The sequence below is a fragment of the Symphalangus syndactylus genome, chromosome 16, assembly GCF_028878055.3.
Source record: "Symphalangus syndactylus isolate Jambi chromosome 16, NHGRI_mSymSyn1-v2.1_pri, whole genome shotgun sequence".
Classification (NCBI taxonomy): domain Eukaryota; kingdom Metazoa; phylum Chordata; class Mammalia; order Primates; family Hylobatidae; genus Symphalangus; species Symphalangus syndactylus.
Genome location: NC_072438.2, coordinates 93,243,956 through 93,271,137, shown reverse-complemented (window position 1 = coordinate 93,271,137; position 27,182 = coordinate 93,243,956). Strand labels below are relative to the sequence as shown.

General features: G+C 39.5%; 1 protein-coding gene across 1 annotated transcript in view; it reads right to left on the bottom strand.

The window, feature by feature from the left end:
- The window catches only part of SEMA5A (semaphorin 5A), a 505,802-nt gene that overhangs the window by 339,564 nt on the left and 139,056 nt on the right, over positions 1-27,182 (bottom strand). The window lies entirely within an intron of this gene.

Genomic DNA, 27,182 nt, shown 5'->3' with positions numbered 1-27,182 from the left:
TTTTAGGAATGGTGTGCTGTACTTGATCCAGGAAATTTAAAGGGAAGTATTGGGAAGAGCTTACAGAGTAGGTTAAGATATGGAAGGCAAACTACACTAAGGTGTGAGGTCTTTATTTTCAGGCAACAAGTTATCATAGTACATTAATGTTAGAAGATGTTATTAATATTAATAAGACCATATCACAATAGTGTACCTAGGAAATTAGGCAGATGAGAGCATAGAAATGGAAAAGTCAATTTAAAGCCATTACAATTGTTAAGAAGAGAAATAAATGCAGCAGTGACTTTAGGGGTGTCAATGTGAATCAAAAGGCAAACACAGTACACAATAACTGTGGGTAATGGAAACTATGGCAAATTAAAGATGGCCACAGATTCGGGCATTCCTCACATTGAGAGGTGGATCTATGTTCCCCACCTGGAATCTGGATTGGCTCAGTGACTGCTCTGCTGATTTCAATATAACAGAGGTCACGTTGTGCTAGTTTCCAAGCCCAGGCCCTAAAAGCCTGGCAGTTGCTACATCCTGTAGCTTAGAACACATTCTTTAAGACACTGAGACACTAGGTCAGAAGTCCAACCACCCTGAGATGGCCATACTAGAGAGAACACATTTAGGTGCTCTAGTTGATGGGTCACACATGAGCCCAACTCTCCAGCCATGAGTAAAGCTGAAACCCATTGAGTAATTTCAGTAGATATTATGAGAGCAAAAGAATCTCTCAGTTGAGCACTGCCCAAATTCCTGACCCCACAAATGCAAAATATAATAAAAGAGTGGTTGTTATAATCTGCTAAATTTTGGGAACACAGAGCAAAGAGACACAGATGGACTTAAGACAGATAATGTAAGAGACTTCAAGGATAGTGATGCCATTCTTTTTAATAGGATAATCAGTAGATAGATTTTGTTTAGATGAGATTAGAATCATTTGTGTGTGTGTGTGTGTGTGTGTGTGTGTGTGTGTGTGTGTGTGTGTGTGTGTGTGTGCACATTAAGTTTAAGACACCTGGCCAGGCATGGTGGCTCATGCCTGTAATCCCAGCACTTTGGGAGGCTGAGGCGGGTGGATCACCTGAGGTCAGGAGTTTGAGACCAACCTGGGAAATATAATGAGAGTTTGTCTCTACAAAAAATAAAAATAAAAATTAGCCAGGCATAGTAGTATGTGTCTGTAGTCTTAGCTACTTGGGTGGCTGAAGCAGGAGGATTGCATTAGCCCAGAAGCTCAAGTCTGCAGAGAGCTAAGAAGGTGCCACTGGACTCCTGCCTAGGCAACAGAGCAAGACTTTGTCTCTACATAATAATAATAAATAAATAAATGAATAATAAAAGAGAGAGGAACTGGAAGAAAATCCAGAGAAAACTGAGGTGAGAAGCTATTGGGGTCCCAGTAAAGAAAGTGAAAGAAAGGAAAGAGGCCTTCTTTAAAAAGGAGTGCTTATCACCTGAACAAATGGTGAGATTTCAAGATAAAGAAAACATAGATTTGAGGGTGTATCAAATTTCACAGTCTGTATTTTTTGAGTCAAACAAATGGGGAGGAAAGAAAAGACATGATAATTGAAATTTTGAAATTGAAGAGTAGAAAAATTATGGGTTAATTTCATAGAAGTTGGCTCAGTATGAATAAACCTGACCAGAAACCTGAAGGTCCAGCCGAGTTTAGAGTCTCTCATTCACTCAGTATTTACTGAGTGACAACTGCATACGCAGCTCTATGCATGTATGAATTTGCAAAGGAACCAAGAAGCATGAGGTAAGGCCTATTGCACTGATAAGCAGCAACCATGGAGCTGATATAAGGAAGCCAAGTACAGGCTCACCAGGACCAAGAACTTCAGAGCAGGCAGAAGGTTGGGGTCCTTAAGAATGGAAGGAATTCTACAACATTCCCGTTGACCAAAACATTAAGGTTGGGCAGAGAAACAGATAATGGGACTGCAAATCAAGACAAGGGAAGAGTATAGCTTCTGTAGGAACAAGAGATGCTGAGCATGAAGGTGGAGGATGGGCTAGGGAGGAAAATGGAGAGCCAGAGACTCATCTGCCCGCCAGCCCACAATCCCTGCCCAAGCACAAAGCACTGTAATGGACAATGGATGAGCAAATGCTCATTGTCCCTGGGTTATAACATTAAAAATATGCGTTTCACTTTTGCAAAGGAGTTACAGTGTGCAAAACTGGAGTCTGCTTTAGAACTCCAGTCCAAAGGTAACCAGATGAAGTAGCCTATCTTTTCTGAGCCTCTTGAGACTTAAGATATGAAATTTTATCAAATGATGTATTTCAAAATAAAATAGCACTTGTTAGAGGTGCTTCAGATGTGATTTCATTCTGTTAAAAGCAAGGAGGTTTGGGGCACCCATATCAGTTCAGGTAAATTGTCACGGTCTCGCATCAAAACAGATCGGCAATGATAAAGATAAAATGGGCAGGATGATGAAGTGGCAATCAACCCTCAATACATGCTAGCTCTGTAGTAAGCATGGTGCCAAGTACTCGCACCCAAGCCTGGCACCCAACAGCCACCCAGAGCCATATCACTGATAAGTCCACTCTCACAGAGCAGCAAGCCATCATGGAGATGGGTTGGAGCACTGCCCTGTCATTATCTCCAAGAATAAGTGCAAATCAACTAGGGACTAAGAGCACATTCTTTTCTTACACATAGTTTTTCAACGTGCACATCTAAGCCAACATAGATTCCCCTTCTGCTACCGATAAAGGGTATCATCCAGACCTGCTTGTGACTGAAACTGTCCTTTCTTTACAATATGCCCTCCACTCTGATCGTAAGAGATTTGACATTAGAAGCCCTAACATCTTTGTCTCCTGAATGAAAGGAAGAGAAAAATAACACATGTCTGAAATGCTCTTTCCTTGGGATTTGGAAAGCGACAATTAGAGAAGAGGGGAAATGACACATATAGAGAATGAGCAGCTAAAATGGAACACATAGTTCGAGGGTGATGAGCTGAAATGACATGTTTGTCATGTTAGGAAAGAACATTTAATGAGAACAGGTAATTTTTTGAGATATAATTTTATAATTTTCAGACTACAACATATTACCTTTTTTCTTAAACTAAAAGTACTGTAAACTGTCATTACGGTAAGGTGACAGGAAAGGGCATTCATAGTCTTCATGCAGAGACGTGGGCTTTTTTTAGCAACTTACCCTGGAAGGCTAACTCGTTGAAGAGGCTTTTACTCTAAATAGACTCAGCTCTAAATAGCAGGTCCTTCCTTCCTGGACTGAGCAAGTCCATATTCCACTGAATCATGGAGCTGTTGCGTCTCAGTGGTGTAGGAGGAACACATTTATACCAGGGCTTTTAGTGCTCAAGCTCAGCACTATTGATATTTCAGTCATATAATTCTATGTTCTGGGCTATTCTATGCATTTAGCAGCATCCCTGGCCTATACCTACTAGAGCCAGTAACAACCCCCTCCCACCACCAACTTTGCACCAACCAAATTGTCTCCAGACACTGCCAAATTGCCCCTGGTTGAGAACCTCTGCTGTAGATAGATAGATACATAGATGATAGATAGATAGATAGATATAGATAGATAGATGATAGATAGATAGATAGATAGATAGATAGATAGATAGATAGATAGATGATAGATAGATGCATACATACATCCACATATGCATACATACATAGATAACTTCCATCTTTGGAAGTCAAACAAGCTGCCATGACTTGAAAGATTATTCAAAATATGCTTATATAAAACACCAAACTAAATTTGTGTTGAGTCATTCAGGCAAAATTTCAAAATATATGAAATTCCTGTTAATTATAACTATGTGCTACATTTGGGAAATACATTATGAAGGAATTTTCAAAGGATCAAAGTTCTATCATCATTCAACTCTAGAAAAATAAAAATATATTACATGAGTTAATATGAAAGAAATGAATTTGCCAGTATGAAGATTTATTCTAGAAAGCCAATTTGGGAGACAACATGTAAGCATTTTTGGTACATCTGCTTCAAAACCCCTGAAACCCCTAAACTTCCTTTTATTTTCCTGATGTAGGAGGATATCTCTATAAGCTCGATCTAAATAAGTACAACTCTGTATAGAAGTGTTTGTGCAATAAATAACATTTCTCATTCACTCCCACGCTACAACTGAAACTGAATAGGCTCTGGGGACAGAAAACAACTGCTCCTTTTAGGAAAAAAAAATTGCTGTCAGATAAAAAAGAAATCAAAGGAATAAAAGCTTCCATGAGGCGTTTTGCTTAGGGAACAGTGTCTAGCCAGTTATTAGTAAAAACAGATCCAACATAAGCTTAATGTACTTTTCAGAGGAGGCTGGGTTTCTTCTGAGCTATAGGCCTATTATAAAGATGGATATAGCCTAATCTGTTGGTATAGTCCAGAGAGTCCACAAACCCCTCCTGGGCCCATCCCCTACTTGATGGCATTAGAGACTTGCTTTGGCAAGAGGACAAAGGAGTCAGGTGAGCAAGCTGACCCAGTGAGGTGGCCTCAGAGATGTCTCAGGAAGTCCTGCCACATGCATGCCACAGCAGGACAATCCTTAGTACCAAAAGGCTGAAGGGATTGCTGCATATGTGTCTCTTAATTAGGAACAGTTACAGATTGTTATAATGTAAAAAACAAAACATCCAGGATTTGCAGGAGAAGGAGTTGGAACATGTAGTCACATCTGCACCCTTGCTGATGTCATGAGCCCCTCATCTGCCTAGTCCTCCCACTGCTCCTGGTGCAGACTTTCTTCATGGTCACACCATGGCGGGTGACACCAGCCACAGCAGCAGCTCCTTTCCAGAAACCCAGATGGGACATTAGAGTGCCTGCCACACCACTGCTTCCACGTGAAAGGTTGCCTTGGAGAGACCCAGACCTTTTGTGTTTCTAAGTCTTGATTAAGTTTTGCTTCTCTTTTATTGTAAACAATCTACACATAGTTCTAGTGCCAAGTGTATGTGCTCCAACATGCTGAATTGGCTGCCTGAATGAATCTGAGAAAACAGAGCTAGTGTCCTATGGACCATTTATAATCCACCCAACCCCTGCCACTGAGTGAGCCCATTGTGAGGTGGCTTAGGCCCTTGGTACATCTGAGACAAGAAATGAGTCAAGGACTCCCAGAATTTGGAAGGTGCATGAGGAAAGATAAATCATCTAGTCTCTCTTCCCTCTTTGTAGCTGGGAAGGCTATGGCTCAGAGAGATTAAACAGTGCATGTGAGATCAAAGGTGCAGTGACAGGCCACATCAAGATGGGTCCTGCTACCTTCTGGTTGCTTATATTCTACAGCCCGAGCACCCTGCTCAAGCTTCTAAAACCACACACCTATGGCCACAAGGTCACATGACCTGAATCATCCCTAGACCAGGAGCATAGTCTTGTCTCTAGTGAATACAATCAGGGATGAACCTAAGGCATGAAAACGGGCAGTGTCTTCGGGGTACCCTTAATCTGTATTAATCCAGCCATAAGGAAGGATTTCTTTTGTGGACAAGGTACAGCTTTCCAAGATAGGAGCAAGGATGAAGAGGATGGTAGCCCCACTACTCCCACATCACAGCTCAGAGTAGTCAGACAAAGAAAATTCTCTTTTTATATTTATGAAATAAAAGTAGGAATAGAAGCAAAGTCATCAGAAACAAAGAAGGAAGAAATTCTCCTGAATGGCGGAATATAGAAAGTGTGATCTTTAAAGAGGTTCAAGTAGAGTGTTCAATGAAGCAGGAATAAACAATCCAGGAGAATCAAAGCCCCAGTGTGTTTAGGCCTAGAAGGAATGTATTAAATGAATCTATGCTCTTTTCTTGCTGTTGTATCAGATATTCTAGGTACAGTGCAGGAAATAGAATTAAATGAAGAATCAATAAAACAATAAACTTAAGTTAATGCAATGTTCAAGTAAATAGATTCTTCTAATCTTTTTCAAAAACAATAACTGAACATTTTATTATTTGGGAAATACAGTGAAATTAAAGGTTTCTTCTTATTACATTGAGCCCATAAAGGGAATCAGGATGTTCAACAAATATATCACATCTCTTCAATTTTTATAGTGCACTTTTAAAGAAACAAGATCTTTTTTATATTATTTTAACCCATGTGTCTTGATTGCCAAGTTTCAGCTGAAAGAAGTTTGTCATAAATGAATTAGGGAAACATCTTTAGGAATGTGTTACTGAAACACAGACCACCCTTAACTCCAGAAACACTACTCACTGCCACCTTCAGGTAATTGAAGAAGTTGGCTTTGTTACCCACAGATTTTCATCATATCTGAACTCAGAGGAGATGGAATTTTATGGCTATATAAAAGGACCTCATGATATAAAATGGAAAAAAGCAAACATTAAACCATTTTATACATTTCAGTAATGGTTCAGCTCCAGTGACCTTCTTTTATATCTCTCTTCAAAGGGAATTGTTATTACACTTTTGTCTTCTTCCCCTTGTTTAGCTCCAGATCGCCTGGAGGAATGATAAAAATAAATGAAGTCCATTAGACAAAATTATTATTTACACAAAGGCAATATTAATTTTATCTGTCAGCAGGTTTTAAAACTAAGTGAAAGTTCATTCAATCTACTTCTGTGTCAGCTAAACCAACAAAAGCCCTGTCTAAGAAAAAAAAAAAAAGAAAAAGAAAAAAGTACTTAAATAATGGGTTTTCAAGGCAATGTAACTACCTTGGCAATTTCTAAAGAATTTACCTAGAGACGTTTCCTCAGGGCAGAAAATTCATGTGGACACACTAAAATATTCCAGTTATAGGCCGGGCGTGGTGGCTCACACCTGTAATCTCTGCACTTTGGGAGGCCGAGGTGGGTGGATCATGAGGTCAGGAGATCGAGACCATCCTGGCTAACACAGTGAAACCCCCGTCTCTACTAAAAATACAAAAACTTAGCCGGGCGTGGTGGCGGGTGCCTGTAGTCCCAGCTACTCTGGAGGCTGAGGCAGGAGAATGGCATGAACCTGGGAGGCGGAGCTTGCAGTGAGCTGAGATCGTGGCACTGCACTCCAGCCTGGGCGACAGAGCGAGACTCTGTCTCAAAAAAAGAAAAAAAAGAATGGAGCACCATTTTCTCTCTCGTCCACTGCAAGATGTGGAGTCTATGCCAACACAGAAAAGCAATGCTACCACAGTGGGAAGAAAAGATGATACCCTTCTACTGTCATCAATCTGGTCAGCATCACTGATTACTTCCTGCTTGTGAAATCCAGGAAGCTTATGTAACTCGATATCTCCATGGCCTTTGTGACCACTGACCTTTCCTTGAATATCTCCTGACATCTTGTCTTCCCTGGATTCTGTAACTCCCCAATCTCTCTGCATTTATTTCACATCTAGCATTCTCCTCGAATGAAAGTACACTCCAACCTCTTCTGAAAGTTCATTGTTTTCCCCATCTACACATTCTCAGAGGCCCTTTTCTTCAAACCCCTGTGATTTCAAGGGCTCTAAAAACTGGTGACTCTCAAATCTAGACCCTCTCCCCAATCTCTGTATATAATCTAGACTCATACATCAAAATAGGGGTCTTTACATAAAAAAGCCAGTGTAACTGCTCTAAAGCAGGCCTCATTATCTGTCTTCATCAGCTGTCTCCCTTGTGTCTACTTCCTCTCGTAGCTAACTACACCGTCACTCAGACAGCCAACACAGAGCTCAAGGGACACCCACCATTCCCTCCTCCTCCATCTTCCCAAAACTCACTCCTCATTTTGTGAGTGTCTTGACAATCCTTCCCTTACCCACATTTAGAACCCATGCCCTCCTCTGGAATCCATGCCCTCCTCTCTGTCCTGACCAACCTCCTGTATTTCTTACCTCTGCAATTTCAGCCATTTGTTGTTGTTGTTGTTGAGTTTCCTTGCTGCTAATCCCAACCCGTAAGCATCATCTCTGTGGAGCCTTCTATGATTTTTTTCCCACTTTTCTCTCATCCCTATCTGGCCCCACTATAAGTTGATTCTTAATCCTATTACAGCCTTTATCATCCTGCACTACAATTACCTGTGTATCTGCCTCCTTCTAAAACAAGTCTGTTAAAAACTCAGTCTCCAGACAGTACTGGACATAGTGCAGACAAACAATCAACACCTGAGAAGTGGATTGATGGAGAAAAAGAATGCAAATCCACATGTGCTTCTCTACCTTACCTCTGTACCTCTTTACAATATTAGCGCTTCCATTAAAATGCTATCCAAGTTCCCTTTTCTTCTATGACTCTGCCATTCATTGTCACAGATGTTTTATCCCTCTTTTAAAATTCTCTTAACATCTGGTCCAAATATAAAGATTCCCATGGTTTTGAAAAATGTCCTTTCTACATGTCATAATTTTCCAATTAATGGTCAAAGGGATGAAGGGATTACTATAGCCAGACAGACTTAAAAAAAGGGGGGGTCCCCTGGGCCTGGAAACATGAAAGCAGACGGAAGATATAACCAAATGTATGAACCCTGAGGAGGTCAGATAAGTTATTCCAGCGCAGATAATTCACTGGAACCACTTGAAATGTCAAAGGACAAAAAAGGAGGATATTACAATTCACAGCAGAAAGAAACTTACTGAATTAATAATTTTAGGTTAAGAAATACAAATACCTTAAAATATTATCAGATAAATTTACAGTAAATAGACTGCTAATACTCTCAGATAAACTAGACTATTTAGCGGAAAGGCCTCTGATGTGATGTTTTCAGATTTTAGTCAGGAATAACACAGCGTATATCTGATGAAACCTTTTAAATCCAATGGACTAGACATATCAATGTTGATACGCTTGAGTTAATTAGAGTTTGTCACAATCTTTGGTCTCAAAAAAAAGAAAAAGTCAGACCTCTAGAGCACTAATCACCATTTTTGGTGAGTATATTAAAAATAAAAATAAGAAATCCATCCTAAAAGAAAAATTACCAAGACATATCATATAAAAATCAAAGATTTCACTAACTAGACAATAAAAAAGTTTCAAAAAATGCAAAGTAGGTTATGTACACTACTCAAACATCTTTTACAGGTCTCCTGAAATAAACCTGTAAGATAAGTGTTCTCATTCCTTTGCTATTTTGCAGATGTGGAGACAGGACTCAAGGAGGTCTCATTTCCAAATAGAAGAAGTAAAATTTTAACAGGTAAGTCCCTGGCCCTAAAACCCAGGGTCATCTTGCTGTCCCCTCACTTCTGCAAAGATTGTCTATTGACTAAGGATTAGGAGCCATGCTAGACACACAGATCATCCAGCTGAAGAAATAAGCTGATGATTTATTCCTACCAACTAACTTCTTGTTGGGCCTGAAAATGTGTTTTCTTAGGGATGAAAATTTCACTAAGTAACTCGCTGCAGCATCATTCACTGACCCTGGGACCAGAGACCTCACTGACCAGGATTTAATCCAGCAAATGCCGCAATGGCTTTGTCCGTGTCGCGTGCCCTCCTTTGTCCGCCATCTATACACCCTCCCTTGAGGCAGGGGCAGAGGCGCAGGTGGGCTCATTCAGTCCCATGACTTAAATAACATTTATCGGCTGGTGAATATAAGTGTACATATCACCTTCAACCTGTGCCTGAAACTGCAACTTCCATCTGCCTCTTCATCCCTACCTGAGACAAAGAATTGCCTCCAAACTAACCGAGACCAAACAAACCACTGGTGGCCCCCTTCCCCAGTCTGCTTCTTGGCTGAGTCTTCGCCATCACAGCTGGAGTCATTTTGGATTGCTCTAATTCCCCCACACAACACTCTAAACCATCAGCAAATCCCGTCACTACTTCCTCAAAAAAAGTATATCGCACCCCTGTCCCCTTCTCTCCCGTCTGCTACTGCAATCCCACCTCAAGCACCTTCCTCTCTCACCTGGACTTAGCAGAAGCTATTCTAATTTAGCTTGGTGTTTCTCACTCATGCCCCTCAAAAGTCCATTTTCTGTGTTGCATCCAGATAAATCTTTGTAAAGAGCTCATCTGATTAAGTAATTTTTCCCTGTTCAAAAATTTCCAATAGATCTCTTTGCAACCTCCCTAAAATGCAAGATCCTGACCCCCACCAACAAACCCTCCTCCAGGGCCACCTCCCTATTTCTACATGATCTCCAGCCTTCCTATTCCCTGTGCTCCCACCACACGCATGAACACACACATATGCACATGCACGTATGTGCATGGAACTGCTTTCTGGTCTTGAAACCCACCAAGCTCATCACCTTGCAGATGGCGCTTGCTGGCCCTTAGATCCTAGATATTTTTCTAGATTCTCCCAAGGTCCCTTCTCACTATTCAGGTTTTACTAAAATGTCACCTCTGCAGGAAAGCCTCCCTGGCCAGGCAGGCTAGAGTACCTCCCTTTTACTCCACTATTAGATTCCATTATTATTTTGTCTTCTTCACATCACTTAAAACTACTTAAAATTGCTTGACTGATATATTTTTGAGTTTGGGGATTTTTTTACATCCTATTATATGAAATTGATTTAAAGGATCTATAATTTTCACAGCTTCTCCTTTTAATGTGCTCTATGTATATCAAAATAACATGTTGTACATCTTAGGTATATAAAAGTAAATAAATAAATAAAAATATTTCATAGGTAAACAGATACAGGTATATTCAGTACCTTCAAAGAAGGTAAATTGAGGTGGGGAAGCTTCAGTAATGGGGCAGAATAAAATATATTGGCAAGCTCAGTGACAGCAAAATAGTTTCCAGAGGGCTTTGTCCTCAGTCATCTCAGTGATCTTGGATATGTATGCTTGCATGGGAGGAATAACAGGACTTAGATTATGATAGTCAGTTGATGTCCTTGTGCGAGTCCTGTTTAACCCACTGGAATACAGGTAACTGGAGGACAGAGATTTTATTTTGTTCTCTCGCTATCCCCAGGGCCTAGGACACAGTATGACCCATATAAATATTATCTACTGATTGACTAGGTAGTGGAAAGGCCAGAAACCAAGATAGTCATTGTCCAAGTGATGGATAAACTCACTATGAAGGCCAAGATACCTTCTACTAAATAAAGGCAATGAATCGTCCACTTTATTTTGGCCATTGAGTAGTGCTTATGGCAAGTTTCAGGAGCGCTGTTATGGAAAAGTACAAGTTAGTTCACAGTCAGCCTATTAGGTGAAACTTAGGAATACAAAGTCAATACAGAATTAGCTTCCCCTAAGGCATCTAATGATTAGCACATAATGCGATGCTATAAAATCTCACATGCTGTGAACATACGGTATCTCATCCTTCAGTTCATTAGCCTGAAATGTGGAGAGGTCATGGAGGACATTACAATAAAGGTCTCCATGGTGGAAAAGTAACCCCCAAGTGTCTTCACTTCTGAATTTCAAAATATTAATACCTATGTGATGGGGAATATGTTAATGAAAATACAAAAATTATCCCATCCTAAATATAAAGCCAGAAAAATGAATGACGGATTGCATCCATTTGGCAAGTAGTTCCTAAATAGTGAAGGGGTTAAACACTGTTGCTGGATGCCCGATTGCCTCCTTTTTCAGTCCAAAAGAGTCAGAACAGTCTATGGTGTTCCTCAGCCTACAAAGTCCCAGCGATCAGCCCTGCCTCCAACGCTAGTTTAGGAGAGGCAGCCGTGCATAGATATTAGGAGCACAGACTCTGGATCCAGATCGCCTGGGTTCAAATCTTCACTTCACCATTAACCTTATGCTTCAGTTTCCATGCCCTGTAATATGGAGATAAAAACCATAGCTTAAAATTATTTGAGTTAATTTGAAAGAACTTAGACCACTTACTGGCAATTAGGAAGCACTAAAAAATTTGACAATTATAAACAAATAAAGGCTATTTAATAAAAAGAAAAATGCTTTATAAATCTTGTAGGAAAGACACGTCTAACAATCAAATTAGTGTCTTCCTAAAAAAAGACAATAAAATCAGTTCAGTGTTTAATAAGAACTGTGAGAATGTGCTGCCTTAGCCTTAGGAAAATTCAACAACTGCCCAAGAAATCCATAAAAGAATGCTCATAGCAGCATTGTTCATAATAGCAAAAAATTAGAAATAATACAGGTGTCCACTGAGAGAATACAAATTTTCATGGTCTCTTATATCACAGTGAAAATGGATGGACAACAGCTATATGCAACATAAACACTAGAAATAAGAACGTTGAGAGAAAAAATGAATAATATAGTAAATCAATATTTATCACCAATAAAAAACAAGCACAATTAAACAATATTTTGAATTCGATAAAACTAAATGTACAAGGAAAAGTAAAAGGAAGATTCACAGTAGTGCTACTGTGAATATGAATAAGTGTGGTATGAACAACAGAGGTATTCCCCAGGATCAAGCCCCCAATGGAATGAGATCACCTGTAGTCCTTCTTAGGCCCCACACTTTCCCACTTCCACCCTTCTGCCTGGAACACACTCCATGTCCACTTTAGAACCTTATCCATTCTCTGAGGTCCAAATCAAACACCAGCTCCCCCAAGAGTGGTAACCATTTACCCTGTGAGAAGCAAGGAAGCCTCCAGGAAGCCTGCTCAGGACACACCATTGCCTCCGTGGCCCTCAGCAGGCCCTGACATGGAGTCTGGCTTCGTGTGATGTGGGATATGGCGTCCCTGCTGTACATTAACGCCACAAGAACAGAACCTGGCCTGCTTGTTACTGTGGCCACTCACTGCCCACCAAAGTTCCTTGCACGTAGAAAGTACCTAACATTTATGGAATGAACATATCAACCAACCGAGCAATAACAAGTCATGGAAAGAAGCCCCAGGTTGATCTGGGAGGAGGTGGGGGAGCAGGCAGGTTTTGGAAGTGTGGGAATCATGTCAACGAAGTGGAAATAAAAAGACCACCCTTTTGGTAGAGAAATGAAATAAAGTCTCAAGATAGAATGTACCAAGAATGGAGGCAGCAAATGCATTTTTGTTTGAAAAGACCAAAGTTATAAGTAGTAAGATCAGATAAATTATGGCACGTTCATACTATTAAATATTATACAGCTTATTAAGCCAATGCAGTAAAACTCTATATACTGAGTTTATAAATTCAATAATGATGTGAGTGGAAAAAAATAAAGTGTAGACATTTATTTATCTATAGATTAAAAACAGAGAACAAAAACTCCAATGTTTGACTAAAATAAACCAATTTTTTTAATGTTTGTAAGTGCCAAGAAAATTGTGGTTACTCCTAAGTCATAGGAAAATTTTTAAAAATATAATTCTATATTGAATTTTCAACAATATGCATTTATTAATTTGGTAATTTAAAATGAGCAAAATATTTACATTTAAAGGAAGGAGGTAAGATTAGTTTTATGGGTTAACCGGTGAGACAGGACTTCAATGCACGTATTTAGATCCAGTTCAGCGTTGACTTGCCAGATATAAGACAGCAGAAAACCATGGAGGGAACCATTGCTGCAGTGCAAAAAAGAAAAAACCGGTTCAAAGAACGGGAGATGTGAAGATATGAACCTTGATAAAGCAGAGGTCTTCTTTCCATAAGTGTTCTACAAACTGAACATGAAATCTTTGTTATTCTCATGTAGAGTTGGGCCAAAAAAAAGTTATGTTCAGAATGTGTGGCGTACACGTGTAGCCTGTGAGTCAATGATAGCCATTCCTAAAACTGGAATCTGCTACCTCTTACTTGCTAGATTCAGTTTACCTGGAGGGAAAAAAGTCACTTGTACCTAAGGAAATGAAATTGGTTTAATCAGCTGCATCAGATAAACTATGTTATCCAAAGTTATCTGCTTATACCAAGAAGAAATGCTCAGGCACATAGTCACTGACAAATACTTTCCACTGTGACTTGGCCATACTGCATTTTGGTCCTCAAAGTGGCCCCCCGTAGCTAGGTAAATAGCACACACCTGTTAATTCATTATAGGAAAAGTAGCACACGTGTTTATTTTCTCTCTATGCAATAGATTACATTTCTGGTTGAGTAGATGAAAGTGATATGCCTTCTCTAACATCATATGTAGGAGGAAAAATGTTCTGCTTAATCTTACTGTTCGAGAAAATCCCTGCAGTTCTCTTTGATTATGACCACAGTAACATAAGAGACAGTTCATTAACCACAGAGATGAAACTGGAGGAGATGGGGCTGTGCTTTAAGGAACAAACACTACATTCTGGAAGGTCAGATGTTTCCCAAGCACAAATCTCACAGTTTAAGGACACTTCCTTGCAGGGGCACACAGACAGATCTATTTAGTTTAGTAACTAATACCGTGTATCACAATAAATGACAGGTTGTGGAAGGAAGCTACCCACATGAGAAGTCTGGAAAAAAGTTAGTTTACAACTTGTAGGATCAGGCAGTAATTTAATGACTGTGAGTTTTAAAACACAAACATGAGGCAGTTGGTTGGTGTGGCTGCTTAACAGAACGGTCTCTTTTGATTTAATGCGCGCACACGCACACACACACACACACATACATCCTAAGAGCTTAACATTATCTACTTTGCCTAATTGGTTTCACCTCTAGGACATTCTCCAGAGGAATTCATCAGATATTTTGTGCTGGGTATATTTTCTTATTTTCTGTATTCTTGATCCTCTGGCATTTGGACCCTTGTTCCTAGAGAGACTGGCCCTCCTAGGGCTAGCATGTTCGTAAAGACAGCAAACAACACCCCAGAGGATACCTCTGCATACCTACCAACCAGCCAAGCCAGAGCCCACACTCTCAACCATCTCCTTTATCAAATTCTCACCCAATGTGCCAATGTTCCCCCTGCCTAAAGCACCCCAGAGCCAACTACCACAGCACTAGGGAACACCATATAGCCCAGCACCCACCAAAAATACTCAAACTCAAATCCTAAACTTAGTGTACTCACCCTGCCTTGCCCATTCCTTCCCAAGAGAACCCCAGTCAAGGCTTTGCAAGCCTCAGTCTTCACCCTTCTTCTGCCTCCCAACCCTCCCTGGTCCTTCCCCACGTGGCCCTGTGTAGCATTATGAGCCTCCTGTTTACAGAGTCTGTGAGCATAAACCTTTTCTTCATGACCATCATGTCTGCCTCTGCTGTCTCACCATCCTTGATTAAAACAAATCCCACAGACATTTTTAACACAGATGTCAGCAAAGATTTACACTGAAATATATTCAACCTAGTCTGATTATTATGTGTTACAAGCATAGTTTGGAAGCTTCTACTGAGGAAGAGGGAAATAATTCTATACAAATGGAACAAGGAAGACAAAAAAAAAAAAAAAAAAAAAAAAAACCAGGACCAAAGAAGACAAAATAAAATCAGGAAGACAAGACATTGCTTTTAAGATAAATACACTCAAGTTATAATATTAAGTGTATTGGCAAGAAACTCAACTCTATGTACAGCACGTAAACAAACACACACATAGTTGCACACCCACATATACACATCCACACAGCTGCACACATAAATGAGTGCTCATGTGAATGCACACACAAAAACACTTTCATATTGAAATATAAACATACATTTCTATAATTTATAAAACAAGCTGCACCTATCAGTGCCAGGGTGCAAATTCCAGCTCAGCCACTTCCTGGTTGTGTGTTCTGTGCTTTCTTCAAGTGGGGATAATACTAGCACCTTTCTCATATGGTTTGTAAGGATTTAATAATTTAATCAACGTAAAACACTTAGAACAGTGCCAGGCCCACTGCAAGTACTCAATAATGGTTAGACATGACAACGGAGGTCTTTAAGGTTATAATTAACATCTGGAGAAAAACACACCCAATCATTAGAACATTCTGAGACATATGGCTTTGCATATTTTTAATACTTTTGGGCAATTGTTTTTGTAAGATTAATGTAAATTAGCATGTATGATTATTATAATAAAAAGTCATGTATCCTTTTGCTAAGAAGATGCTGCAGACAAGAATCAAGATGAATTGGGAGCTTAAGCACCCTCTCGAATTCATACCACCACAAGACTGCAGTAGCTTTACTAATAAGTCCAGTCCCCATAAATTTGTTATACATAGTCATGCTTGAAGATGGCATCAAGAATGTGAAAGACAGCCCTTAATTATTTTTAAAATGACTAGAATTCTCATACCAAATTCTCAAATCACCATCCAAATAGCCTCGTCCTAACTCCACAACACCATGTTAATCACGATTCCCTGGAGCTTGGCGTGTGAGTGCTGCTCCTCTGATAGGAAGAGCTAATCCACGCTATCATCTTCAGAGAAAAATAAAATAGAGTGCAATGATATGCCCCAACTTCTCTACAGGAAATCCAACATGGCCAAGTATTTTTTTTTCCACAGTAGAAAACTAGAATTTAAATTAGACTTTTTACATAAGCAGCACAATGACTAAAGACCGCTGACTGAGATGAAAACAGAAAAACACACGTCAAGGAAAACACTATGATATCCAGAAGCCTAGAAAAAATATGACACCGGTGTGGCGTCAAATTCCAGATCAAATTAAGTGCATTGGTGGCGAGCATCCATAACTTCCTAAATGGAAGTCAGAGCTAAAGTGTTCAAAAACACCAGAGCTGGCATCTTCATTTATCTTGAGAGTTTCCCTCACATATCATACTGAAGATAAAATACAATGAGATCATAACCCTTCAAAAGCGTAGCTTATTGTGCAATATTTTTCTCCAGTGGTTAATGGTGATTCTCACAGATTGGAACAGAAAAGGTTATAGCAAGGGGCAGGGCTGCAAGCACATTGAGAAAACAATTTCCTAACAGACAAGAGCCTCAGTAGAGTAGAAAAGACGCCAGCATGGCTGAGGATACTGAAAGAACTGCAATTCAGGTAGATCAGGTACCAAGCCCTTCTGCCCTTCAGATGAAAAGTCTCCTCCATTTACCAAATTTGCCCACAAAAATATTTCCATTTTCTGTGTCTAATGTCATGAAAAACTTTGGAAAAAACTATGAGAATTTGAGAACCACAGGCCTAGGTTTAATCTGGAAAAGAAACTATGATTTGGCAAAGTGAACCTTCTAGCGCCAGGTTATCAACAATCTAGAAAGTGGCTGTGCCAGGACTTGAATTCACATGTATCTGAATCAGAACCCACTGTGCAAGCCTGTGCTATCAATGGTATAAAGACTGACTGTTTAGAGTATCCTGATAATTTGCAAAAATATTGTACCATCATCATCAAAGAAAATGCCACATTTTTAACTTTGAAAAATGCGTGCTTCATTCCAAATGTAAGATAGCGCTAAGATAGTTGCCTCTCTATAAAAAATGAATTTCAATAACCCAACAATCCCACTCTTATGTATATATCTAAGAGAAATAAAACATCTCTTCACATAAAAACTTGTACGTGAACATTCATAGCAGCACTACTGGTAATAGTCTAAAAAGTAGAAATGATCTGAATGTCTATCAACTAATAAACGGAGAACAGATGAAGAAAATGTGGTAGATCCTACAATGAAGTGTTATTCAGCCAGTAAAAGGAATAAAGTGCTGACACATGCTATAACGTGGATGCTATAACATGCTATAAGCCTTGAAAACATGCTAAGTGAAAGAAGTCAGGCACAAAAGGCTACACATTTTATGATTCCATGTATAAAAAATATCTGGAATAGGCAAACCCGTAGAGACAGAATATAGATTAGTGATTGCCAGGGGTTGATGGAAGGAAGAATGGAGAGTTTCTGCTAATGGATACAGGTGTTCTTTCTGGGGTCATCAGAATATTCTAAATTTAGATAACAGTGGTGGTTACACAGCTCTGTGAATGTATGAAAAATTATGAAAAATCTCGAAAGGGTAAATTTTATGATATGTGATTTATATCTTATGTAAAGCTGTTATTAAAAAATAATTTCCAACTAGCAACCAGGCTACCAGGTTCTTGTGATGATGGTTCCAGCAGGAGCTGGTGATAGAGAAAGAAGATTAGGGTGTGGCTGACGGCCAGAAAGGACCTTGAGGGGAACTTCTTACTCTGGGGTAAGAGGGGCTTCCACGGTGGTATTTGGTAGCGGTGACTATGGGAGTCACAAAAGTAAAGGAGAGAGCTCTTTATATACGAAGCTTTCCATGGTCTAGGTTCCCATTAGCTTGACACAGATGGTGAAGGGGAATAAGATACTGGTATACATACAAAGTAAAAGAGCCATATACACCACCGAATACTATGCAGCCATAAAAAAGGATGACTTCATGTCCTTTGCAGGAACATGTATGAAGCTGTAAACCATCATTCTCAGCAAACTAACACAGGAACAGAAAACTAAACACCACATGTTCTCACTCATAAGTGGGAGTTGAACAATGAGAACAAATGGATACAGTGAGGGGAACATCACACACCAGGGCCCTTCGCAGGGTTGGAGGCAAAGTGAGGGAGAGCATTAAGACAAATACCTAATGCATGTAGGGCTTAAAACCTAGATGATGGGTTGATAGGTGCAGCAAACCACCATGGCATATGTATACCTATGTAACAAGCCCACACATTCCGCACATGTATCCCAGAACTTAAAGTAAAATTTAAAAAATAAAGGAATTAAACTCAGATAACTTAAAAAATAAAAATTAAAAAATAAAATCTTTTTATCATTGTCAATTCAGAATAATTTGATCAATTTAAATGAATTAAACAATCTGAAGATCTTAAAAAGATGTAAAATTGACATTCTTCTTCAATAGTTTGAACATAATGCACATTTTTTACTGAAATGCACCAGCTTTCCAGATAGCTCATTGCCCTATTAATATTCATGAAGAAATCAACTCTACAGCTACTTTAAATACTTCACATTATATACAATTATAATTTATTATAATTTACATTACCTAGAATTATAAATTACTTCATGCTTTATATTACTTATTTCCGTCATTTATTTAATACTTGTGTCGGTGGAGACCAGTGTCTTAATTCAGGAACTCACTCTCCTCTCCAAAATGCATGCTTTTGTGTACCTTAGACAACCTTGAGAGACTAGGTACACATTTCTTCACCCAAACTTGTTTAATAGAAGTTGCCATTCTTTTTCCCAGAATTTTTTTACCACTGTTCAAGCAATTAAGGCAAATAGCTAAAGGAAACTTTTTCAGTACTGGTCATTCCCAAAGAGCAAGCTGGAAGACCCATTGAGCAAGAAGGTGGATGAGCAGTGTCCATAAAAGCCATGCCACACTGCCTGGACCTATTTCTTCCACTATGTATCACAAGTGCTTGCATATTTTACTGCATAGCGTGTTAAGTTTCAGTGAAGACACAGGGTCTAGTGCCATATGTCAGCCAAAGACAATGTTTCCCACGGTGTCCACCCTTAATTATTAAACATGTTCTTCTAGAATCTCAGAACTATCCCAAAGGCCATATGTTCCACCTCCTAATGTGAGGCCTCAATCATATGACACCTATGCAATTACAAGGACTCAGCATCCCCGTGTGCTCCTCTTCTCAGCTCCTAAAAGAATCACCCTCATTCCACTATTGCCACAGCCCAGGGTTATAATGTGGGATGTGCTGTCAAAACAGTATTTCATATCACAAAATAGTTATGTTCCCCAAAATCACAGTTCTATAAATCATTAGCAAGCATATTTCCATAAGTTAATTCCTTGACCACTAGGCAAGACTTTTATCCTATGGGGATTTTCTGGGCAATATTTTTGTCCTATAGGAGTTTTCCTTTAAAAATTTAAAGATGAGAATCAGCCTGGGGTTGCCAGCTAAACTCAACACAGTCCTAATAAGCAGCTGCTTCTGCTCCCAACTGTCACCATTCCCTCCATATCAATGTCTCTGAGAAGGTCAGCACACTGTCTTCAGCATGCTCTAATAAATCAAACACAAGTTTGTCCCAGTCGAATAAGGCCCCATGTATGAGTTGCTACACACTTGTCTCCACTGGTCTACAACAAAGAAAATTGTGTCCTTATTTGCTGTAACCACATGTTCACTACAATTAACTCTATACACGTACACATTACATGCTGGACTCAGATGTCTAAACCATACTTCTTTGGCCCATCTATCTCTCTTAATGTCAACCTATAAAGGAGGATCCACAGAACATTCACGTAATTACTACAATTAACAAGGAGATGCAAGTCATGGCCAGGGACTAGTAAGTTCTGCTATAAACACACAATCACAGAGCAATAAAGGATTTTGGCAGCTTATCTGCTCTTTCATCACCTCTCTGGCTTTTGCAAAGTGGAGTGTCTTAACCTCACCACCAATTTCACAAAAGATGCTATGACTTTACCTATGATTCCTAGATGCAAATATGACTATTCTATAGGCCCTTTGAGCTCTTTCTGGAATTGCACAGAGGTGAGTTTGAAATATGCCCCACTTTCCAGCTTTGTGACTTTGAAAGAGTTACTAATCTTCGATAACTCTCGTTTTTCTTCGTCTAGGAAGTACCATCTACCGGTCAAGGTTTGGGGGTTTTGAATGTTAGTGAGGTGAAATAATCTACTGGCACCATCTACTTGTCAAGGTTTTGAAGACCCAATAATCTCATCCTGGTTTTAGTGTTCCCAATACACCACCAGAACTGTATTAAGGGGCCATAAGATGTTATCTGTTGAATGCCCTTCTCACCCTGCCCCAGCCAGTGTCCTGGTTGAATCATTCCTGGCTCTGTTCTCCTTTTTCTCTCATGTATCCTCAACGTGGCTTAAACCCCTCTATCAGGACCTTCTGGACTTGGTCTTATGACAGCCCCTGAACATGACCAGCAAGGTGCAACACAAACTCACTCCAAATTCCTCTTCCTGCCTCATGGTCCACTTTGCACCCACAGTTCAGCACCCTTGACACCAGCATTTTCATGCCTACATGCCCCTTGCTCTTTATGCTTCAAATGCCATCTCCAAACTACAATTTTCTATCTTCTCCCATTTTATGAAGGTCCACTACAAATGCATCCACAAAAGCTGTGTTAATTACCCTCTGTCATCGCCCATTAGAATGAATTATTCCCTCCACTTTGCATTCAAACTCATTGTATATACCCCTTATTGTTTCACTTACAAAGTGATATAATTGTTTATGAACTTAACTCCCCAATACAAACCAGACCATGAGCAAAGACACTCTTTTAGTAGAGTACACATTTTTATCACAATCGAGCTTAGGTCTGAAACACTGCAGAGACACAGGCAATGTTTGTAAGACAAATGAGGAAGTACAAGGAAAGATCAGGAAGCCCAGCTCCTCCACCAGGCACCCGAGCTTAAGTCTCTTGCTGGCTGAGAGACTTTGGGCGAGTTATTTCACCTCACTAACATTCAGCTGCTCGTTACAACACTAGGATATTAATTGTACTTTCCTCGTGGGTTCCTATGAGGATTGTAATATTGAATTCCCTCCATGCATCATCTCACTCTGACTAGCATACAATGATTAACACATACCTGCTGTCACATTATAATGAAAATTGAAACCCCTAATTTTAAGCCATCTCATACTCTGCTGAAAAATGAGCCAATCCTCTTTGCTGAATGCTCCTTGACGGTCCACAGAGGCTTAAGGCTTAGAAGCAAAGAACTTATTAAAATAGAAGGAAGGAATGAGAGAAAAGGGAAACAGTAACTGTTCACAGACAGCTCTCCTCTTCTGCCACTACAGCCAGTCAGAAACATGGCAAAGGTCTGGGTATAAAACTATAGAGTGTTTATATCCAAGTTCTAAGCCTCACCCAGCCTCCTACTGTGAATCAGTTTGTTTGTTTGTTTGTTTTTTGAGATGAAGTCTCGCTCTGTTGCCCAGGCTGGAGTATAGTGGCATGATCTTGGCTCACTGCAAACTCTGCCTCCCCAGTTCAAGTGATTCTCCTGCCTCAGTCTCCCCAGTAGCTGGGATTACAGGTGCGTGCCACCATGCCAGGCTAATTTTGTATTTTTAATAGAGATGTGGTTTCACCATGTTGGCTAGGCTGGTCTTGAACTCCTGACCTCAGGTGATCTGCCTACCTCAGCCTCTCAAAGTGCTGGGATTACAGGCATAAGCCACCATGCCTGGCCTGTGAATAGGTTTTAAAAGAATTACATATGATTCCTCTGTTCATTTTCCCATCTATGAAATCTACAGCTGTCATATTTCTCAGAACCATGGTGATACACATTTTCATTAGCTGCCTGCCATGAAGTTAGATTAAGAAGACATCAATGATTTTTTCTGATCAAAGTCATAAAGTCAAGTAGTTTCAAATAACAACCTCCACTATATATATGTTAAAGAGAAAAATAGCACCCATATCGCAGGCTGGGTGCCCATAATCTTCTAATACCAGTAATAAATCTTTCTGCCAAGGCTAAATCATTTATAAACTTGTTAACACAGCTCAAGTCTCTAATGCTATATCACTAGGTTTCTTATTTAATCAAATTGTTTTAAAATGCATATTTGCAATACTGAGTGATTAGGAGGCTTATCTTATGAAAAGACCATTCCAGTGTCCCATTGGACACAAATAATTTGAAGGCAATTTCCCCTTGTTAAGGATGAAAACTCTGATTAGACTAACTCTGATAGCTAGTTATTGAGATCACAGAAAGAATGCAGCCACTAGTGAATAAACAAGTACTAAGACCTTCCAGGTGGACTGTCTCAGGTGACCACCAAAGGTTAATTCACGTAAAAAGGATACTGGCGTTACAACCAGAAACCAACAAGTTATGCCCTCCTTTTGAAAAGTATTAGATTCCAGGATGGATTATCCAGCCAACCAAAGAAAGGGCAAATAGAAGGTAACAAGCTCTCCAGAGTATGTTCTCTCACCCAGTTTAATGGGAAGCTATGTGGTTTGGAAGCAAATTCTAGAGTTACAGAATGTTAAGCAAGATATTCATTATTTTACCCCATCATGGAACAACAAGCCCAAACAGCTAACTCTAGGAACGTTTTCTGAGACTGTGTGCACATCAAGAAACAAGAAACAAAATAGGGTGTTGAAAACACCCACATGTTACAGCATTTCTGTCCTTCCTGAGGATGGGAATAACATTAGAAATAACTTCGCAGAAAAACAGACTCCTCAGAGATCCAAAATTCCCCAGGAATCTCACCATTTGGACTGACATAATGTACTCTGGAAAAATTGTTCCTATCATCCGGTAGCCAGGAATTCTAACTTAGGGCTTTCTAAACTTTCCATTCAAAAGGCAGCACCTTTCTTAATTTTAAGCAATGTTTAAAGTCCAAAGCACCAGGACAACATTTCTTCTGAGCCTGTGTCAGCTTCATTCAGCCCCGTTGAACACTGAACTGAATGATGTATAATCAAAGCCAATGGGATTCCAAAGGAAAGGGAAAGTGAGAAGAATACTAGACTCAAACCTGAAAAGAGCTGAGTCAATTACAGAAAAGTCTTGGCAAAGTAACTTCAGCCCCATGAGGTGCTGTTTCTCTGTGGGTAAATGAGGATACTTACAGCCCCCTGTCTCTTGGGGCATTTGCAAGGAGTGAATGAGCTAATACTTACAAACGGTGGCCAGTGCACAGCTAATGGCCAATAATCATGAATTAATCTCCATGCCTTTTTAAATGGAGGGACTTCAAATATGCTGGATTCTCCTCCATATCACTTATTACTCTATCATTGAATTAGCCATATAGAAGGCATATGCAGGTAAACAATGTCTGTAAGAGAGGTCACCAACTCATCCACGGTGAGCAGATGCAGACAAAGCATCGTATAAGGTCACGAGTGGCCAACAGAAAAAAGGACTCACAGGCCAGCAGAAACAACAAGATGATGAATATCTTGGACCTGTCTTTACCTATCAGGAATAAAAGAAACTTGGGTTTCCAATTTACCATGAATGATGATGGTACTACAGGTCTTCTGCGTTACATAGCCAGAGAAGTAGACATGGAGGAAGAATTTGTTAGAAACAAACTAAAGCGAACATGGTTAAAATGACAACAACAAATTAGCTCTGTCTCAGAGGACTCCACATGCACAAGAGCAGTATTTGTCTAAATACCAACATTTTCCCAGTGGCAATGACTTACTTACTGCTAAGTCCAGCAGAGGCAGCGATACTAATTTATAATGTGTGAAGTAAAGATAACACAGGCTTCTAAAAGGCTGGCCAGTGGGAATAGTCACATAAAGATCCCAGCCTAGACTTATTAAAAATTACAATAATTAGACCTAGAAAAGTAGAAAACTAGAATTATTTTCTCAAACATAAAACAAACTGCCCTCATGTCAGTACTCAATTCCAGTGAGAATTGAATAAATTTCTGCTTTGGGAAAAAACCAACAACACTGATTTTATCTTTAATAAAAGGAGTTATAAATATCAAGAAAATATTTTGGTTTGTATAAATGCATCAAATATAAAATTTAAGCCTTAAATATTTACTGGATATGTTAAGTATGGATGGCACTGGACATTTTAAAAATTATTCAAAGAAATTTTAACAGGTATTAAGTAACTCAAAACCGAATTAGAAAAGAAGAAACATATATAGGTTAATGTATAATAACTGATAAAATATCAGATTTAAAATCATAAAACATCTGTAAGTTTAACACAAATTTGAAATGTTTATGTGAAGAGAATGTACGGAAATGATATTAAATGAAATTAGCCCAGTGCAAGTAGGTGTCCTGTAGCAGATGGATTTCAAACAGGTCTTTCAGTAAAAGTTAGACAGTTATTACCATGGAATTTGGAAAATGGAAAATTAAGAGATTCTAGAATGAGGAATGTACTCTATCAAATTTCTCAGAGAATAAACACTATCCAGAGTTCCTTAGCTTCAATGTGACTGTCATTTTGGACAGGATACATGTTTGTTGTGGATCTGTCCTGTGCATTGAAGGATGCTTAGCAGTATTGCCTGCTGCTTTTCATGAGATGTCTGTAGCACAAGAAACAGTCTTGGCAATCAAAATGATGTTTCTAAATATTGACAAATGTCCCCTTGCTGAGGAGGAGAGGGCAGAATTGCTCTCCCTTCCATTGAGGACCACTGCTATATACAAAGATACAATCTACAAAAAGAGTATGTAACAAGTAGACTAAACATAAAAAGAGAATATTGTGATTTTATTTTCCATATTTTGATTTTCTTCTCTACCTATTGTGCTAATATGATCTTACAGAAAGTGCTACACATAGTAATCAAAACTGTATCCTGAACTGGTACAACACAATTTCAACACAATGAAACATGGGTTTCAAAAATCAGTTATATAATGGGTACCAGAAAAACAAGCTTCTGTTACCACAGTAATAAGGACAGCACAGTTTGGTAAATGAAGTGAACATTGAAATTTAGCCCTTATTTAACACATTTCCAAAACTTAAACAGGAACCACAAACCTCCAAGGGAAGTGTATTTTGGTCCCATAAGCTACCTGTCTGCATTCACTTTGCTTTGCTAACGGCAACAGAATTACCAGCCAAGTGTACACCTGTGGAAGAGGGGCTATACCTTCACAGGGATCAGCAATAAAGAATAGAGGAAAAAAACCTTCCTCAGTCCCCAGCTATCCTCCCCATCTCTTACCCTCATGCTGCTAGGTCAACTAAGCCATTCCTTATCAGTTGATGCAGTAGCCTGCCGGATTCCTTTAAGCTCTGGATGGTGAGTACCTAGCACAAAAGTCGCTTTAGGAAAAAGAAGAGTCTGCAGTCCTGCCTTACCACCATTACCATCACCATCATCACCATCTCTACCACCATCACCACCAATACCACTACCACGACCACTATCATCATCGTCAACACCACCACTATGACTTTTACCACTATTGCCACCATCACTATCACTGCCATCATCACCATCACTACCAACATCAACACCACAACTACCACCATCATTACCAATACCATCACTATGACCATCACCACTACCACCACACCATTATCACTACCACCATCATCATCACCACTACCATCACCACCACCATTTTCACCACCATATTCAACATCATTATCACCACCACCACCACCACAATCACCAACACCACTGTTACCACCACCACCATCACAGCTAGCTAGAAGTCTCACTCTCCACAGCATGGAATACTATAACCCTGCACTGGGCCCCAGCACAATCAAACTTCTCCTTGAACATAATCCACTAAGGCACTCCAGCTCACACTTCTTAACACCACTAGACTTTTCTACTTCCTGCACTTTTACAATTCCAGAACTTTCTGAAGTCATTATCTTGATCTGGGATGTCCTCTCCACACAAATTCTTAGGTTACCAACTTATTAAGTCAAACTTGAAGCACAATGGATATGCAGTAAATACTGAATTGCTCACAAATTACAGAAATTCCCTCCATGATACGAAACAAGCTTTCCAGTGGATTGGCATCTATTGATTTAACTCCTACATCATGTTTAGTAGGTGCAGGCATGGTACTAAGTATTTTATATTATCAATTGATTTGTCCTCATAACAGCACAATACAATGGTTACTATTATTATCCTCATTTTTCATATGAAGAAACTGAGGCAAAGGGACATCAAGAAAGGTGCCCAAGTTCACAGAACTGAAATTTGAATCCAGGCAGCAGTCTCATCATGATCTCTGAACCACTCCAATGTGTAGCTACTCTACACTGAAAATAATTTCAAAACAAATTTTAAGTTATTTTTTTTAAATGTCATGGAGTCTAAGAGATAGCCAGTGATTTTTCTAACCACAGAATCCTATTTTTAAGAGCCTCCCTCTCCTCTGAGAGCACATTGAAGAAAATCTGGGGCCATTTTAAACACAGTTTAGAAATCACTGTTTTCACGGCAAATATTTGTTTTTCACAGACATGGAAACTAAGACCTGAGAAAGGGTAGTCGTTTACCCAAGTAACACTGAATTAGTTGGCAGCAGAGTTGAAACTAAAACCCTTGAGTCCCGATGCCAACTGGATGATTTTCAATTATCCCTTGGCACCGTGGCTAATCATTAAATAGATTTTCTACAGAAAGGTGCAGTTTCATATCTACCAGGTAAGAAACATGGTTGATGACACATGAAAATGATTCACTAGAAAAGACAAAAGATAATCATTCACCCAAACACGCCTCTCAGTAAATCTTCAGAGTCTAATACTGCACAGTGCAATTTGGGATTCAGGCTTTACCTCTCATCTAAGGAGTCCAAAGCCCTTCTCAGGCAACCCTGGGCCACTAAGTTACTGGCCAGTTAGCAACAGAGAAA